Source organism: Canis aureus, chromosome 10 (assembly GCF_053574225.1).
Source record: "Canis aureus isolate CA01 chromosome 10, VMU_Caureus_v.1.0, whole genome shotgun sequence".
Classification (NCBI taxonomy): Eukaryota; Metazoa; Chordata; class Mammalia; order Carnivora; family Canidae; genus Canis; species Canis aureus.
The window spans coordinates 47,226,123-47,245,890 of NC_135620.1; the positions used below are offsets into that span (position 1 = coordinate 47,226,123).

The following is a 19,768-nucleotide window of genomic DNA, read 5'->3' on the forward strand; positions in this document are numbered from 1 at the left end:
TTAACAGGACAGATATCCAACTCCCCTTCTGATCTTCCCTGAGAATTGGTAATTTCTCAAGGTACATTCAGGGAACTGTTAGGGTCTCCTTCACCTCCGAGATCCTATGACTGTAGAGATTCTGGTGTAAGGGCAGCTGTAGGGCATCAGTGCGATGTTAACAGTGGCAACAACACTAGCTAACTGTTGAGTGTTCAGTGCCAGGACCTGTGTATTATATCACAAAGTCTTCGCAACCACTCCTCTGGGCAGACACCACTGTCATCCCCATTTCCCAGATGAGAAATTAGGGAAACAGATTAACTTCCCTGCCCAAAGTCACACCACAAGGAGTTGGTGGAGCCAGTCTGTGAGTCCAAGAAGGTTGGCTCTAGATCTTTACTCCTAACCATAGGAGAAGGCACCAAATGTGACCCTATCCAAAGCCATCCAGTCCAGGGCAGGTTCTGAATGAAACCTACCAGCGGTTAATCTCCCAAGTAACAACAACTGCACAGTACAGGAAAACACCAGGAGTGAAACCGATTCAGACTTTAAAATAACCATAAGAACTAAGTTACAGAGCCCTCTAGGCTTTAAAGTATAAAGCCTAGAAATTTCTTTGTCTACATGTATTATATTGGGTTTTTAAAATGTAAACTTTTCAATGCAAAGGGCATCCAAGTAATTTGTAACACCATTCCTTCACTTCATAACAAAACAAAACTGGCTCCTTAAAAATGATTTTATTCTGTCACGGAGTGCTCAAACAAAATGGCATAAATATATTGACTCAATGGTTAAAACATTAACTCCAGTGAAACTCCTGATGTGCTAATTCAACAGAACCTACCAATGCCTTTCTGGGAAGAGTTGGGTCCCCACCCCCTGCTTTCAGAGTGTGCTCAAATCCTGCCCCCTGCCCTGCCAATCTAAGGGCCATGGGTGTAAGAGTCACCACGTGGGAGTGAAGCTTTAGAGCAGAGCCTTTCTCAATCAAATATGCTCTCCTTTGCTCTTTCTGGGCCAATCTCGAGGTTCAGAAGGGCTGAGTGCAGAAAGAGATGGGATCTTTACACTCTGAGAGCTGAACTCACTGGGGACTTTCCAGGTAAATGCCCTATTAAACTAATCCTTTCATTAAAGTTGGTTCTGGTCTAGAAGTCAGGAGGAGTGGGGTTGGTTCATCTTCTGACTGCCACTCCCTCTTCCCTCCAGCATTGCCAATCACCTTAGTTCTTGCTTCCAGCCCAGGCCTCTTAAACTATTTTTGTTATTTAATAATCCTCTCTCTCAAAGTTGCTAACCCCTTTAGAGATTGGTTAAAACTCACAAGTGAGAATTGGAACAGTGTGAGTGGTTTCAAGCAGTGAGAGATGTCTGGACTTTTTCCCCGCTGCATATGGAAGTTCAATGGAAGCTGTGGGTAGGAAGAATATAGCCAATGTCACCCATAAATTATCTGGGGAATACCAATTCACATCACCTCTCACCAGACTAAGATCCAAGTGACCTTTGGAGGAACTTGATTAACCTCTGCAGGGTTTCAGGCTCCTGAGCTGACAAACAAAGAGGTTTGGCTGAGATCAGACTGTCTCAAACTCTTTACCGCTGGGGCTGAGGTGCTTCCAAGTTGGTGGGGGGAACAATTGACCTCTTCTTCCACCTACTTATCCATTTTGATGTTCATGTTCTGTGTAGAATTTGACAAAATTACAGTTTGAAAATTCCTAGCCTAGGTGATTTCTAAGGTTCCTTCCGGACCTAACATTCTACGGTTCTGAGATGCAATTTTCACAGAAAGAGACAGCTATCTCCTCTTGATGTTGCCCTTCAACCCACGCTGATCTGGAAATTGTTTAAGGGCTCCTATCTCTTCTCTGGAGTCCTCAGAGCTACAAATTTTGCCAAATGACTGAGAAGCTGCCTCCATCTTCTGCACATCCTTGGACCAGATGGGACCCTCAGTGTCCCTGAAATTCTGTTGCATGCTTCTGCAAACCAAGCCAGCTGCAGAAGGCAGGTGTCTGGAAGGAATGGCCACTTCAGGCATCACATCCAGGCCGGGCCCCTATCCATGGGGGCATGGCACTACCTGGTTTGTGATGGAATTAAAGACAGTTTCCTTTCAGGTGTTGCTCTGGGATTTCCAAGTCCATGAAAAGGTAATATTAAATTCGTAAGGGGTAGGTATAACTTGATAGGACTGGGTATTCTCAATCTAAAGCCTTGGTGTCAAAAAGCAAGGATTCATAATTCTAACTTCCCTTCATTCCAGCTTATTTCACACTTCTGGGCCTTAGCTCTTCCATAGGTCAAATAGGTGATGAAGTGACATTGTGTGTGTTGATGGCGTGGCACAGTGCCTAACACTGTAAATGTTATTATCTATTATTGCTGCCACTTTGTACTAAGTGAACATTTGGATTGCCTTAAAATGCGATGAATAATAAAAGAAGACAAATTAAGAGGCTCAAAGTTACCTAGCTGTGTGGATACCCACTGCTTTAGATATCAAATCAATTCTCTTTCTACAAGGGCTTCTCTGCCTAAAGTTCCAGGCTCCCCACAACACACCAACCAGATTCAAGTGTTCCCAGTTATTCCCATGCTCTGACTCATTCTTTACACCTAGAAGCTGGAAAGTATGTACACTGTTCAGAAGATCAAGGCCAACCGTCCCCCAACTCCTCCACCCCCACTCTTGTGGCTTAAGGCAGAGAAACCACCTAATAAATCAAGGTATATTATGCATTCCTTCATGCTGATTCATACAAATAGCTCCTTAGCTCCTACCTGGGCTGAAAAAGATAAGACCAAGAATTCTATGAACTTTGCCTTCCCAGGACACAATAAAACCCAGTAAGTGTGAATCTCTAGTGATATGTGGTTCTTCAGTGTACCATGAGAGATGAAGGGATACTCAGGGGCCACTTAGAATGTTACCACTATAGAGCAGAACTGGCATAAACAGGGTGCTCATTGTCTCCCAGTGATGTGAAATTAGCAGTTTCCCTCCCCAATCCTACTGAAAGCCCCACAGCAATATCATGAACTTCCAGGATGTGGTGCTGCTACATGTCCTTTATGTGTTAAACATATAAACAGTTAAACAAGCAAAACCTCATTACGTGAGAAGGTAACGGAGGAGGGGAGAACAAATTGATTAAGAAGAGAGAACAAATTGATTATGTGGAGGGAGAAGATCTTCATCAATATATATTGACTGCATGCCAGGCACTATTCAGGTTCTTTTTTTAGATTTTTTTTTTTTTTTAATTCATGAGAGACACAGAGAGAAAGAGAGGCAGAGACACAGACAGAGGGAGAAGCAGGCTCCATGCAGGGAACCTGATGTGGGACTCGATCCTGGGACTCCAGGATCACTCCCTGGGCTGAAGGCGGCGCTAAACCACTGAGCCACCCAGGCTGCCCTCAGGTTCTTTATAAGAAAGGTAGGAAGGTGAAGTAGCAAGAGCATGGATTTGGGACCCAACCTGTCACATTCACATCCTGGCACATGGTTACTGGGACAAGTTATATAGTCTCTCTGCATCTTGAAGGTAATAACAAAACCTCACTCAGAGCACTTCCTAAGGATGACACAAATTCCTATGTGTTGGTGCTTTCACGACACAGCCTGGTGCATAGGAAGTGCTGTAGACTGTGCAGTTTTTCGTAAGGTTTCTCATTTAATCCCTCCAACTCATTCTGATCGTTGTGAGGCTGGTAGGGTCTAAGCTTTATAGTTAAAGAAACCTGGACACAATTTATCTAGAGTCACATGGGCAGTTAAGTGGAAGTTTGGGAATTCAGCCTCAGCCTCAAATGATTCCAAGTCAGTTAGATAAATAAACACTGATTCATGGAGGCTTCATGAGAGAGGGCCAGATAAATTGTCAAAGGAGCTGACAATAGGTTGTGGGATGGCTCCTGAGGCATGTCTAGAAGGTCCAGCAGGCTGTTTATATGTGGATGTGGATGTGGGTGTACAAGGGTACCTATCTGTGGAAACATATTATTTTCCCTTTAAATCTGGACAGAGCAACTCTGTGAACCTAGCAAGCCAGTGCCTTTAAAGAGTGTCTGGACTTAAAAAAAAAAAAAAAAAAAGAGTGTCTGGGAAATGCATGCATATATTTCCTGGTAGGGTGATAGCAGACTGCATTCTTAATTTGTTATTTATACTCTACCCAAAACCTAGTGGGCATCTAATAAATGGTTGTGATTACCCTTAATTACTATTCTATTTGGTATGAGGTTAAATTTACTTGTATTATCTAGCATTCCTCAAAGTTAGATCTCAAATAGATAGATGTTCCTTAAAAAAATTGTTTTAAATATATCAGAGTCAAATAAAATGCTGTTTACTCTGGCTCTTTCCAGGAAATTTCCTGATGTATACAAGCATCATAACGGTTCTGAGAAATTCTACAGTAAAGAAATATGCTTCCTTTTAATGCAGTATTTCCTAAGCCTACTTGGCCACAGAACACTTTTCCATATAATAGAAACTTTGGGAATGTTGAAACGACCTGATTCAATTTTGACTTCTCTGCAAGCAAGGGATAATTACCCCCATTTCTGAGGTAAGAAAATAGAAACCCATCCAGTAGGTGGAGGAGCCACTGCTAGACACCCAAGTCTCCGCCTCCAAAATAAGAACTCTCACATTTCTAAAACACTGAGCTATAAAAGCCACACCATCACAGGCACTATGTCTTTTGCTTTTCATTTTAAAATGTATAGGTGAAACTAAATGTTAATAGAATTAAGTGACTTGGCCAAAACCACAGAGCTCCTTAGGAGTGGACAAGGGGATAGGCCTACATTCACTAATCTGTAAAAATCTGTGAATGGAGAAACAAGCTGCCGTGGATGGTCATAACTGGTCTGAGTGCACACCTGCCTGACCTAAGAACCAGCCCAAGAACCAGCCCAACAGAACCGACCTTTCATGCATTTAGGGTGAGGTGCAGGAATGCAACTGTTACTTCAGAGCTCAATAGCTCAATCTCAGTCCATTCACACTGGCAACAAGCTGGCACAACCCTCACTGAACTGATGGAAACAAAAATCTGGCCACTTGGAGATTATAATCTCATGAAAATGACTGTTCAGCAGCAACTCCTATTCTCCCAAAGGAAACAACAGTGCAGGCAAATGTACTTTAGGATCGGCACATGCCCGCAGCAGTGCTCTCTCCATCAGGACCTCCCTCTAACATTTCTCTGGCATAAGTGAGTGTTGGATGGAAGCATCCCCCAGGCTTGCCAAGTGCCTCCCCTCGCAGCCCCCCTGCTGTTCTGCCAGTAAGTAGCATCTGAACGAGAGAGAGGCAAGTCATCCTGGCCACATGGCACCAGCCCGGACCTGGGAAGGTGAGCCTGGTTCCAGCCAGCAGCAGCCCCCCCGCCCCCGCTCCACACACCCTGCCGCCCCTCTCCCAGAAACCCAGATCATGTCTCATGTCTCACCAATTACAAAGGTTGCTCAGGGAGTGCCTGTCGAGGGGAAGTGGGATGAGCATCTGGAGACCATTATAGGATAGAGATAGGCATCTTGCCTTAGAAATCGGCATCAAGCCCAAACTGTGTAATTCCTGCAGCACAGCCTACCACAGGGCAGCAGGACTGCCAGAGGAGGAGAAGGGAGAAAAAGGAAAGTCTATAGGGTATGTTTCCCTGAAGGCGGTTTTTTAGCTGAGTTTCTTCCGTGGGGTTTACCATACTCCCCTGAATTCTTATACTCACATAACTTTTTTTTTTTTTTTTTTTTTAAAAAGCAAAGCAGGACATACAAAAGAACAGCAACTATGTTTCCCAATTCATGTCAACTCAGTAAAAAATGTATTCAGCACTCCAGAGTGTCAGACTCTGTGCTAGGCACCATGAGACTGTCACGACAGAGTGACAATAAGATAAAGAAGGTAAGACAGGACCACCAGGTGGTCTTGAAACTGTATTGTGCAGGTGTTACAATGGAGCCTAAGAGCTGCAATGGAGTTTGGGGTGGTGACAGGCTGAGGGCGTGGGGTTCTCTCCTGCTCACTCCCCTCTCATCCACTCTCCCCACCAACCTCCGCAGCTCCACTATGGCCTGGTCTCTAGGTCTCTTTGCAGGGAGAGCTGTTGGGACACTTAATTTCTTGATTAATTTCTGTAAATTTCTTAATTTCTATAAATCCCTCAGGAATATTTGAAGGTACTTTCTGTAGGCCTGGTCAGGGAACAGAACTCTTATTGAGCATGTGAAGACAGAGGCCAACATTGATTGCCCTAATGGGTTCTGGCAGAGGAAACACACTTGAGCGAATTGTTTGCTGAGAGCTTTAGAGCGTGCCCCAGCGCTGGCCAGGCCTGGCACGGCCTCAAGTACCAACTTGCTGCCTTTGACAGTTGGCTGTGGCAGCTGCTGAGATAAGCCCCAGAACACCCTGAGGTGTGGATGCTTCTGGTGCCAACCATTATGGTGAAGGTTGCCTCTGGGACTCATGCACAGGAATGAAGAAGGTTCTCAAACACTTTCCCCACGGACATGTTTGGGGAGGCTTTCAACTTCGTAAGCTTTGGACATCTTGAATGCTGCAGAGACCTGCAAGAAGCCCAGGGACAGTCTATCCTGTGACTGTGTTTCCTTAGGCATACGTCGTTCACAGGTGGGAGGCAGCATGTCAAAGACATTGGGTGTCCTGGCTCCACTGCTGTCTTCCTTGTGACCTGGGGCAGGCGAGTGACTCCTCTCTATATTTTCTCATCTGAGAATCAGGGGGCAGTATGCTTCCTATCTCACAGGCTTGGGGGTGTTAAATTAGCCACATGAAGTGGTGAGCATATTAGGTAGGTACCTGATATATTTCAGCCATTTTTAGTATTTTAACATTATTGTTAACACAGCTGATAGGAACAACTCCATAAAACCCAAGGAAATGTCCCGTCACAGCAATAACCCATTTGATGGTCTCGATCTGGAAGTAAGGCTAGTCAAAAAGAAAAAAACCAAAAACCAAAAACCAAAAAAACCACAAGACAAACAAAACAACAAAAACCCACCACAGCAACAAAACAAAAAAACTACAGCAGATCGAAAGAACTGTTATGTTGACAGCAATGCTCTATCTTCTCAAGAACAGGATGAAGAATTTTTTTTTTCAGATGCAAAACATGTAAGTGCAAGAAAACTTCTCTCCTTAGAGATTCACCAGATGGAAGCTCTTTTCGAAGGAATTTCAAAATCTATACATGTAGCACAAACAGGGTCAGGTGTAACCCTGTATCGGTTGTCATCACGTTCTTGATGGCCCTTACGGCCCAGTCTGCCTGAGTTCCAGTGATATTTTATTAGCTACAGGAATTGCATTTCAGAATGTGTTTTGAAGGAAAATGTCATGAGCTTATCTTTCCAGGGGCCAAGGCAGCAATCAAAGAATCAGCTCATGACTCATGTTATATCCCTCATCCAAGCACATTTCCTCCTGCAATCCCCTGGCTGCTGTGGAGGTTTTGGGAAAGGTGTGAGCGTTCATCCCTCCTAAGTCACGTGAACTCAGCACACCTCTCATTTCACAGCTGTCTGCCATTGCCACAGTAATGGAAGTTTTATTTGTACTGGCTTCTCCACGCAATCTGGAAATAGCAAAATGTGGCAGAGTTGCTTCTGGGTACCAAAAATAATGTTACAAGCCTGTGAAAATGAATACTTATGACTTAATGAAATCTGTGGCCATAATGTGTATTTGCTAAGAAAATGAAACTTAGGTGCCTCCTTTAAACAGAATGATAGGGGAGAAATGCTTGAATAAATGAATGTTTACTTTAAATATGTGTCATCAATGCAAATCACAATTTCTAAGATACTTTCAATCATGAGAATGTTACTGAAGAGATTTGGTAAATTTAGAACCATGGTTGAGGATTAAAGGCGATGCATCTTAGCAGGCAGATCATTTTACCTTCCTTTGAAAACACAGTAAAGTTATAAGGATGGAAGCTGGTGGGGGGCAGACTCCCTGGGTCTGAACCCAGCTGTTACTTAACTGTGACCGTAGGAAGTCTCTACAACTCCGTTTCCTCATCCGTAAAATGGGGATGATAATACTACCAAAGTCATGATGTTGCTGTAAAGAATAAATAAGTTAATATTTTTGATATATTTAAACCTATGGTTATGGCAACATTTTATCTAAATATTAACAGCTGCTACTATTACTATTTATTACTGTTACATTATCATGCTTATCATCAGATTCTCCCATTCTTCTTCCTGGGGCTGCCCTAAAGTTCCTTATATCAGCAACATTACCAGGAACAATTTAAGGCCAGAGATGTCCTCTCCAGAAAATCATTATAGCATCTCCTTAACCACTGACCTGTATTAACATTTCAGTCTGATTGAAAGTCACCTTAAAGGAATTCTGAGAGGCTGAGATAGAAAGCAGGAATATTAAATGAGGAGTAGTTTGTCTTGAGGCAAGGGGTGATGTACAGAATTAACTTGCTATGCTATTTTGCCCCCCCCCCCCGCCCCCCCCAGGAGGAGGACATTTGGCAATGTCTGCAGGCATTCTGGGTTGTTACAATTAGGAGGGGGAGGGGCTACTGGCAGCTGGTAGGTAGAGGCCAGGGGTGCTGCTAAACATTTTACAATGCTCAGTATGGTGTCCCCTGCCCCCTCCCCGCCAGCAAAGAATCATCCAACCAAATGGCAACAGTGCCAAAGGTTATAAACTCCACATTAGGGTAGACTTTGGAAAGAAAAGCAGTCTGGCTCCACAGGAGGTTCCACTTTATGATGGATATAGTTTCCAAAGGTCCTGGCCTACTTTAAAATGACTTTGGGGGATGCTACTCCTAAAGAAGTAGTAGTAATTTATTAGCAAGCACACTCGGTTCCCAGAGAGAGAAGACTAAAGAGCCAGTCCCCAAGCACCTATATAGTTTTCATTCATTTTAGCACTGAGGAGGCTACTGCCTTCAATATTTTCATTTCATGCACTGAAGCATCTGTACATGCTAGTTCTGAGCCTGGAGATGGTTCTCCAAATATCACGTGTCTAAGACATGCCCAACAAATTCCTTTCCTCTTCTTCCCAAACATGCCTATCTTCCCTACCTCGGTAAATGCTTTGACCATCTTCTCTGTTTCTCAAGGCCTCAGTCTAGGCAACATCCTCCTCTTCTCTTCCCCTCACACTCACATTCAGTCCTCAGGAAGATCCTATGGCTACCACCTTGGAAATACATCTTGAATGCTCCTCTCTTGTCTACTGCCACTACCCTTGCCTGACCGCTGTCAATAACTTCCTAAATTGCCTCTCCATTGTTAATCTTGATAATCTCTAATTAATTCTCCACACAATGATCTAGTCATCATTTAAAAAATAATAATTAAAGGCTCTGGCTCTTGAGATCCTTTGTTGGCTTCTCACTAATGTTTCAAATAAAATTCATACCCTTTATTATGGCCTGAAAAAGTCTTCTATCAGGGGGTCTCAAAGAGTGTACCCAGCAGTGTCCTACTGGATCAGAGACTCCAGGTGTGAGACCCCGCAATCTGGGGTGATGGTGATGCATACTGGTTCGAGAGCCAGTGCTTATGTGATCTGGCTCTCCTCTTTTCTGATCATATTCTAATCAAAGGGGTTTCTTTGCAATTCCTTCACCATGCCAAGGTCTTTTCAACTTCAGGTCCTTACACAGTCTGCTCTAACTGCCCGGAACACATTTCCCACCCCTTTCTCAGATACTTCCTTTGACCCCTATTTCTCATGTAGATTTCTGCCTCCACCTTAAATTCTCTGGTAGTGTACTTCATAGCACTCCTATCATAGTTGTTTTCTATCTTTTTTTTTCTGTCTTGTTTTTCTGGCTCTTCCACTAGTCTGTAACCTCCATGATGTCAAGACCATGTCTTGTTTGTTAATGTATATGCAATGAATACTACAGTGGGGGGTACATAGTAGATGATCAATCCAGAGGGTTTGAATGCATTATTACCCTACAGTACTTCCAGTAGAGCACAGGGAGACACAATGTGTGGCATCTGCCCCCATTCCACCATTTGAATGAGGACAGATATAGCTATCTGAGCTCCACAGTCCTTCCCCCTTACACCTGGCTATGGCTTCAGAATTTGTTATGACACTTTACTGCAAGCACACACACACACACACACACACAATTGAAGTTGTTACTTGCAGTGGATATGGAAGAAAATACTCTTCAATTCTCTAAATAGTATTTCAGTAATTTAATTGTTAATATTATTTATGTGCCTGACATTGTGCTAATATTTCACAAGCATTATATTATTTATGAACCCTATATAAAATGTCCAATAATGATTCCCACTTACAGTTGAAAAAACTGAGCTGCAGCATAATGCCATCTGTCCAAGATGCCACGGTAAATGGCAAAGAGGGGATCTAAACCCAGGATGGCCTAGCTGTGGCACCTGAGCTCACTGGTGAATTCCTTCATTGTGGTAAGAAAAATATGTGCTATACAGGTCGTCAGGGAGGAGCCCATAGCAGAGCACCTTGCCCAGGTGGAGGTACCAGAGGGAATCCTAGAGGAGTTTTGAGGCACGGGTGAGTCAAAAGCATAAAAAACAGAGAAGCAGGGAAGCAGAGGCATGAACCCTTTATTCACACCTACTTCTTTCTTTTTTTAAATTTTTTAATTTTTTTTATTTTTAAAGGAGAGAGAGGAGGGGAAGGGGGAAAGCGAGAGAGAGATTCTTAGGCAGGCTCCATGCCCAACACAGAGCCCTCCTCAGCGCTCCATCTCACAACCCTAATATCATGACCTGAGCCGAAATCAAGAGTTGGATGCTTAACTGATTGAGCCACACAGGCGCCCCCACACCTACTTCTTTTTTTAAGAGTGGTCTTATTTGGGAAGAGGGGAGCTTTGGTAAAATGACATTTGGCTCAGCATTATTCTATTCAGAGGTTATCCTGCTGGCTGCTCTCATCTCGGGTGATTCTTCAATGATGATCTTCTTTCTGAATACTGGCAGCATAGCTGCTCTCTGTGAAGTTTACTGGTATAAATGAATGCTGGAGTCCAGTGGCAGTGCTTAAAAGATCTCTAGAGAAACACCTTTCAAGTTATACTTAGGCCCCAGCTAATATGATTCATGTCTCCTGAGCTAGTAATCCCTGATGTGATGAGTTAGGTTATTACTGGAAGTGTACTGTTCGTGTGAAAAATGTGATGGCAGAAAAAGTTTGGAAACCATAAATTATTACAGTATTTTAATAAAAGTAAGTGTTTATACAAAATATCCTCTCTGAGTGTGATCCAAAAGAAAAAAAGAGTTTCTCAGTTGATTTGCACTAAAGGGAAATCTGCATGGAGGTGGGAATTACAGCACAGTCTTTACTTCCATGGCAACTGACTGATGTCATTTACAGGATGGAGAATTTCCCAATGGGGCCAGGGTTCGCTTGGAGGTATTGCATGTTTAATCAAGTGTAAAACTGATTTCAAATTTAGGAAACTTTTTTAAGATTAATTTTACTTAAATTGATTTTGGAAGGAAGTGCTTAAAGCAAATCAGAAGGTTGTTTTCTAATATTTTAACCAGAAATGGATGTAGAAATCTCATATAATTCACAAAATTGAGCTTGACATGATGCCATGCCTCTGTGGAAAGAACAAAGAACTCTCAATGTGGAGAAGAGATCATCTCATGTGAAATCCAATGCTTTAAAATGAGAGTTTCTGGAAGTATCATTCCCAGATGAGCGGCATCAGCATCCCCTCAAAGGGGTCCTAAAAACTCAAATTTGGGGTCCTGCCCAGAACTACTGATTCAGTCTCTGAAGGCAGGGCTTCGGAATCTGAAGTTTTAGTGTTTCCCAGAGAATTTTTAATTGAAACCATTTTTTGGTAGAATCTGAAAAAAGCAACAAGGAAATGTTCTTTCATCATATCTAGGAGCAGGTAACTCTTGAGCATCATTACAGGTTAATGAAAAATATAGACCATAATCACATATTAGCCCCATAGGTTATAGGAAGTATAAAAGGGTGCAAACAGCAGCATTTAAGACATTTGCGTGTATTTTGAGGAAAGCAAAACAGTGTCATATAGTAAGACTAGACTTCTGGGTTTCAAAATTCAGCACAATTTAAAAAACTGGGCAAAGAGATAAACACAAATTGTCTCCTTTACTTTGCCAATAAGGGCAAATAAAAATGCCTCTCCAGTTCTATCATTTCATAAAAGACTTTTTTTTAAGAAGTGACATTTTTAACACCAAAAAAGAAATAAGCAGAAAAGAATCTCAGAATAAAAAAGTCCTTTGCATAGAATTCACTGAAAAATAAGTACAAAGCATTTGATATGATGTCTGTACTCTTCTCGTTCTCATTTTGTCCCAGGGAGCACTAATGGTTCTAGCACCAATGCTTGGAACCTTTCATGTAGTGGAGAGACCAGGGTTTTATAAAGTTAAAAGTCAGTTCTAAGCTTTGCCCCTTGCTAGCTGTATGATCTTAGCATCACTTGCATGACCAATTCATCTTGGCTTCCTCATCTATAAAATAAAAGTAATCGTCATTGTAACCATTTTTTTTAAAAAAAGATTTTATTTATTTATTCATGAAAGACACACACAGAGAGAGGCAGAAATATAGGGAGAGGGAGAAGCAGGCTCCCTGCAGGGAACCTGATGCAGGACTCGATCCCAGGACCCCGGGATCACGACCTGAGCTAAAGGCAGATGCTCAACCACTGAGCGACCCAGGTGCCCCTCATTGTAACCATTAATGGCTCAACATGGATTGATCAATTGTCACAGAACAGACTCAAAAGATGGTCTCCTCCCCTGGTTTTCCCTTCTTAAGCTTTACAGTCTAAGAAGAATCTTGTTGGATGTGAGCTAAAGACTTGCTTCGAATAGAAAGGAGGAAAGGACCATGCTTACCTAATGGTCCCCAGCGGTTTTTTTTGTTTTTTGTTTTTTGTTTTTTTTGAGCTTCTTTTTTCTCTGTCTCTAGATTCTGATGGAGTTTTGCATGAGGTAGATCTTTGGTATCTGGTTGTTACCAACTATCTGAAATAGCGGTTCCCTACATAGTTTGTCATAAAACAAGGGGTCCAAGTAAATTCCTGCCATACATGTTTAAAATGCTATCTAGATCTTTTTTGCTGTTTCTGTTATACCTTTTTGTGAGTAACTCATTTCCCAAAAGTAAGAGCAGTCCAGGTGATTATTTATAAAGGGCAAAGAGGCTTATGTGGATTGGGGAAGAAGAGGTGTGTGTGAGAGACAGTGTGTAGAATAGGAGGGGAGGAGGGCTGCTGTGTTGCACAGCTCCAGGACACCATGCACACGGCAGTTTATGTGAATGAGGTCCCAATGCTAATTGCATACCAACGAGTCATCCAAAATGACAGACCTGGGTGGAGGGAAGCACACAAATAAAGACTGTTCCACAAACAGAGCCTATGTGTGGGCTTCCAAAGACCTTAGTAAGACGATTCCATAACTAATACTTTTTGAGTTTTATGTCAAGCATTATGATAAGCACTTTGTATGCACCATATTTTCTCCCTCATAATAACCTACAATTATTATCCTCACTTTGTACATGAGGAACCCAAGAATTAAGTGTTCTCTTGCTCAAGATCACCCAGCTGGCCAATGGCAGAGGCAGAATTTGAATCTAGATCTGTGGTAATCTACAGTCTAAATTCTATACCTGATGGCTAAACCACCCATCTGAGTAGAAGAAAGTAGAGAACAGAGATACTGCTTACACTTATAAACTTTGAGGGAAGGTTGTTTTCTCTTCTTCCATTCCTCTTAAAGAGCCAGTGGACCAGTTCTGGCTTATGTTTTACCTCTGTGAAGGCAGAAAACAAAAGCATTTTGGAATAACTCATTCCTCAATCCCTAGAGCAATGATATCTCTGTTTTCCCGGGGCTAGGAGGCTCTCATGTTTGAGGCTCTTGCAGAATAAGTTGGTTGTTGTATTTCCTAAAGGGATGACCTCCCTTTCTTCATGCAGTAATCACTCATGCCCTGCTGAACTGGACGGAAAGCAGTAGCCAAATATCCTGTCGTCAAGCCTCCTCCAAGGCAACTCTGGTGAGTGGCTCTAATCGGTCACGTTATGCGGCTTTGCTAAGACTCACTTTATTAGCTACCACCAAGAGCTAATAAAACATGTCAGGAAGTCTCTGTAAGCTGTAAAAACATTTCCAAAGGTCACTGCCGACACTCCGGACTTCAATGACTTTTTAAAGGAAAAGAAAACAGAGGCAGAGGCCCAGAGTTTCAAAAGACAAAACTACCAAAAGTAGTGGCCCCAAACCGGCGGTAAAGGGTGGCAACTCCATATTACACCAGCCATTGAATAAACTCTGTCCAGAGGATGTCTTGAAGAAAAGGTCCAAAAGCTGCAGATGGGCAGTGGGGATGGTGGTGAGGAAGGAAAGTAGGACATACCACATCCTAACATGAGGATACTTCTTTTCTCTTGGTTATTTAAATTTGGTGTGTGGGGTGTCTACCAGTCACACTTATTTACAATAGACACCTTTATAAACAACGGTGTAGGTAGCAGAGAAGGGAGTGATTTTAGATTACCCAAAGCACATAAGGCATTTTTTCTTAATATATGACTTTTTTCCATTATAAAAGTAAGCATGCTTTTTAAGAAATAGTAGTAAAACCCAAAAAAGGAGAGTAATCATGTCACCTTAAAAGCAGGCAACAAGTGATCCCTGGGTGGCTCAGCAGTTTGGCGCCTGCCTTTGGCCCAGGGCGCGATCCTGGAGTCCCGGGATCGAGTCCCGTGTCCGGCTCCCGGCATGGAGCCTGCTTCTCCCTCCTCCTGTGTCTCTGCCCCTCTCTCTCTCTCTCTCTCTCTCTCTGTCAATCATAAATAAATAAATAAATAAATCTTTAAAAAAAAAAAAAAAAAGCAGGCAACAGAGTTACATGTTTTGTGTTCCAGGAGCCATACTTTAACAATTGGGATGTCTCAGGACAAATGACCAGAGCCAGTGGTTCTACTATCTTGAACATATTAATTAGCATTGAGATTTCCATTCACCACTGGTAGATAGGTCCAGGCCCAGAAGACACAATAACATTTTTATCCTGGTTTAGGATAAAAATTTTAGACTTGAAAATCTGAACTTTGGGGGAAAAAAAGGTCATCCATGGAGTGAGAATGGCATTTTGTAGAAGCTCAGCGTGAAAAGACTGTTGATAAACTGGTATGCTCCAGACCAAGAGAGGCAAGTTCTGTCCTGCTTTGGAGCAGTCGCCAGCCGGCTCTAGCACAGACTGCACATGGCTGTCCTTAAAATTTAAGGCTGGCTGCAGTAGGGAGTGAAGGTGATTCAATCCCTACACATTATAATGCTCATCGAACTTAGTCACTAACAGGAGATACTGTAGGGTTGAGCTGAGTCAAGTAAATTCCTTTTGTCTTACTGTTTTCTTTTTCCTCTTCTATTTGCCAAGAGCAGCAGCACAGAGCAGCAAGGAGAGCCCTAGACTTTGGAGCTGAACGGAGCAGGGCTGAGTCTCTGCTCTGCCCTGCCTGCTTCCTAACTCCAAGCCAGTTCTCTTGCTCCCTACTGCAGCATCTTAGCAATGAAGGTAACAATAGGACTAGCCTCAGAAACACTTGGAGGATTAAGTGAGCTTGTAAAGCTCTCAGCAAAAAGCTTGGCACCTAGCAGGCATTCAGTAAGTGAGGAATTCACAACACTGTCTTGCTGGACTGGGAGCTCTTTGAGGACGGGGTTGTGTCTCCTCCTTTAGATACCGAGCAAGAGGTGCCTGGGTACCACCCAGGGGATAGGGGTAGGGGTCTCTAAATATGCTCAAGAATAAGTGAATTTGGTTTGATTTATTTCACTTTCCTTTCCTGGTACATTATCCGGATTTTTGTTTCCTTCTCCAAAAGAGTAAGCCACATGTTTTCTTGCTTCAGATAGATGTATCATCGACAACAGGTTAAAGCTATCTGATTCTCTTCTTACTTTTGTACTTGTTTAGGAATATTTATCTTTCTTGTATTATTTTTGATAGTCAGCTTTCCTTTCCCCCTTCCTCTTTCATAGCTTTCCTCCCTGGGAGAACTGCTTTCCTTTCAGTTAGCGGGGTTCTGGTGAGTTTGCCAGTCTGTTATCCTCCCTACCCACCCCAATTCACCTGTGCCCAGAATCTTCACTTGACTCTGAGATGAGCTACTCTGTAATAAATCCTTTTTCCTATGCCAGCTAGTCAGAGTCAGCTTCTGTTGCTCATAACCAAAGGGCCCTAATTGGTCCCTTCCTTTTTTTTTTTTCCCTCTTCTTCCTTTCTAGTCATGTTTCCTTTCTACTTCATGGGTGATTTCCCATAGGTCTCCTTAACCATCTACCACCAATCTCCTTCCTCATTGAATATAGCACAATTTACTCCATTCTGTGCATAAAGATGAACTACCCTTCTACTAACAGGTCAGCACTCTTTAACTACACAGTGACTCCATGAAATTCAGTTACCATCAAGGCAACCTGATATTTTGCTGACCAAAATGTTAATGTCCTAAGTGCCCTAAAACTTGGCTATCACAGGCTTAAAATGGTAATGTGTGAGAAGTGGCTATCAACTGCTTTAACTCTATTCATGTGACTATGCTCTTAAAGGAGAGACTTTAAATGACTTGTGCAAGGCCAAATGGCTAGATAGAGGTCAGATAGGAATGTGGTTTCCTGATACTTGGGTAAAGTGGTTTCACCATCTGACTGGGCAACTTAAAAGGAAATGCTATTTTGGACCCAATCCAAGCAAATCTACTTTGTGAAGTAGAAAAGCCTTTGTCATAGGATGGTAACATCTACAAGACAGTCTCATAATAAAGAGATGTAAGAACTGTTCAAAATAAAAAGAGGTCAGGGAAGAAAGAAATGTATGAAGATCGGAGATGGGTGTTAAGGAATATGCCTGATAATACTACTTCTTCTACAGGGAGGTGCAAGGATCCTCCAAAACGAAATCATTCCAAGTCTGTCGCTAGCCAACACATATTGAACGTAACACATATTGGACATAACACACATTGCACATAAAAATATGCAGCGAACTGTTTTAAATTTGAAGGTTCCCACACACACAAAAATAAGCATTGGATAACTGACCCAAAGCAATGAACCAATAAAGAGTTATTTATTTTAAATTCATATAAAAATATTTAATTTTCTTTTATCCCCAAGGAACAAAAAATCATAGTCTCTTAAAACTCCCTGAGTGATTGAGTGAAAGTAATGGGAAAGGAGATATACAGGCTTTGGAAACACATTGCATAATACATGGATAGTTTTCCAAAAATTTTTGTTACATAACACTATATAAATATCATATCCACAAGTATGAACACTAAAGGCATATGGCAATGATATGTATCTTTAAAATTCTCTGATCTAAAAATCTGCTTTATAGCAGATATTTTCTAGACAGAGGTGTTAGTTGTCATAGCATCTGGCATATTACATTAGCTTTAAAAATGAATGAGATTAGATCTGCACACTTGACTTTAACCACATAATTAAATGTCTATGTAAGGCAGTTGTAATTGACAAAATGTGGGTAGATACAGCTTTCTCAATTTTTTTTTTTAACAGATTCTCTAAACTCAGAGAACTTTTAAATTGAGGGCTCTGAGGGACAGTGCTTAACTGTTAAACACATAAAGTGGGGTGGTCAAATATATGGCTTACATGTCACCATGTTCCCCATCACACTCCAAAGCAGACATGGCCAATTCCCTACAGCACTTTTTCATCTTAGGCCAGTCTCAGAATCTTCTTAACTCAATACAACAAACAGCCATAACCAACATGTAAATACAACCCCCCCCCCGCCCCGCCCACACACACACACTTACCATTCCTGTATTAAATAATCCTGGTACTCATGCTGCTTATCCAATGACTAAAATTTCCACAGTTCTACTAGTTAGCAAGTTCATTCATTATGTGGTTCTCCATAATGAAGAACTGTCATCAGTTACAAATGGGTCTAAAGATGTGCAGAATGCATGGGTCATTCCTTTTCCCTGGCTCTCAAAAATATATAGATGGGTGCTAAGGATCCCTGTACACTTCAATGATCTACTCTTCCCATTACTTTCACTCTTCCCTTAAGAGGAAGGAAGATCTCTGTAATTGTCTCTGTAATTAAAGTAAAAATATGGCAGCCCAGGTGGCTCAGCGGCTTAGCTCCGCCTTCGGCCCAGGGCGTGATCCTGGAGACCTTGGGCTCCCTGCATGAAGCCTGCTTCTCCCTCTGCTTATGTCTCTGCCTTTCTCTCTCTCTCTATCTGTCTCTCATGAATAAATAAATAAAATCTAAAAAAATAAAAAATAATAAAGTAAAAATACCATCAAATAAGAGAGAGTAGTATTTTTTCACATTTTTCAGCTGAAAAAAATGAATTTTTTCCCTCCATCCAAGACATAGACCCCTATCTATTCAATTTCATATCCTCCCCAAAGTAAAAATAAAACCCAAAGGCAGGCCTAGGATAGGACTTATGACTATGAGTCTTGCAGAAGTGCTCCCAACCCCATCACTGCAAAAAAGGTCAAGATTGATAATATAGTAAATCCTTGAACAATTCAAGTTTGAACTACAAGGGTCCACTTACATGTGGATTGTTTTTGATAAAGATAGTACAGTACTTACTGTAAATGTATTTTCTCTTCCTTATGATTTTTTAAATAACATTTTCTTTTCTCTAGCTCATTTTACTGTATTCTTACAGTAATACTCATACAATATATGTGTAATTGGCTGTTTATGTTATCAGTAAGGCTTCTGGTCAACAGTAGGCCATTAATAGTTAAGTTTTAGGGGAGTCAAAAGTTACATGAAGGATTTTCTACTGTATGTAGTTGGGGGGCAAGGACAGTACCCCTAACCCCCACATTGTTTAAGGGTCAACTGTATGGAAATCTCATTTAATTCAAGGCTTTTCTTCCATCGAACCACAGCCTTTTTATAGCTAATACTTACATTAAAAAGTAATAACCAAATAAAATCAAGTCAATAGGGTCTCCGCTGATTATTATGTAAAGCAATACATTACAAGGGAATAAACCAATAATGACAGTATTTTGAAGTTCTCACTAATCCTGAATGATTACTTCCTCTTCTTGCTCTGAGGAGTGCAGATCTGTGAAATTTGACTATATCTCTTTCCTTATTAGAATATTCTTTTTAAAAAGTTCATAGAACATTAAGAAAATAATAATGATTAATGATAATAATAATAATGACAACAATAAAAACTGAACTCCCTCCTGAGAATTGCTTTTAGGATTAGATATTTTGTAATTTATAATTACAGTAATTTTTCATGTGCAAATAAGTATTCCAAAATACTTGATAGATCATGAAATTAACTTGCTCTTTTAGAGCAATTAAACTGTTTTCCCAGCAAGTGCACTTTAGACCAGAGTTTCTGTACCTCAACACCATTCATATTGGGGCTGGATACTTACAGTGAGAGGCTGCCCTATGCATTGTAGGGTGTTGAGTAGTATCCATTTGATAGATGGCAGGAGCAGACTCCCACATGTGACAACCAAAAAATGTCTGCAGAAATTGCCAAATGTCTAGAATCACTGGGGCACAGAATCACTCCTAGTTGAAAACTCCTACTTCACTCATCTAATACTGACCTCTTCATTCTTCTGATAAATGATGCAAAGATAAATTTTACGGCATACCTCTTCCCTATTCAAATAGTCACCTTCCAAGCTATCTGAGTAG

The 19,768-nt window shown here is 41.6% G+C and overlaps 1 protein-coding gene and 1 long non-coding RNA gene across 6 annotated transcripts in view; one reads left to right on the plus strand and one right to left on the minus strand.

Moving 5' to 3' along the window:
• MOB3B (MOB kinase activator 3B) overlaps positions 1-19,768 on the minus strand; it is a 190,484-nt gene that overhangs the window by 50,836 nt on the left and 119,880 nt on the right. The window lies entirely within an intron of this gene.
• Positions 666-7,798, plus strand: LOC144322328 (uncharacterized). 2 transcript variants are annotated; one of them, XR_013387964.1, is made up of 2 exons: positions 666-2,721; positions 4,366-7,798. It is a non-coding gene; the product is annotated as an uncharacterized LOC144322328 (long non-coding RNA). The 2 variants fall into 2 exon arrangements; XR_013387965.1 differs by having other exon boundaries at positions 666-1,090.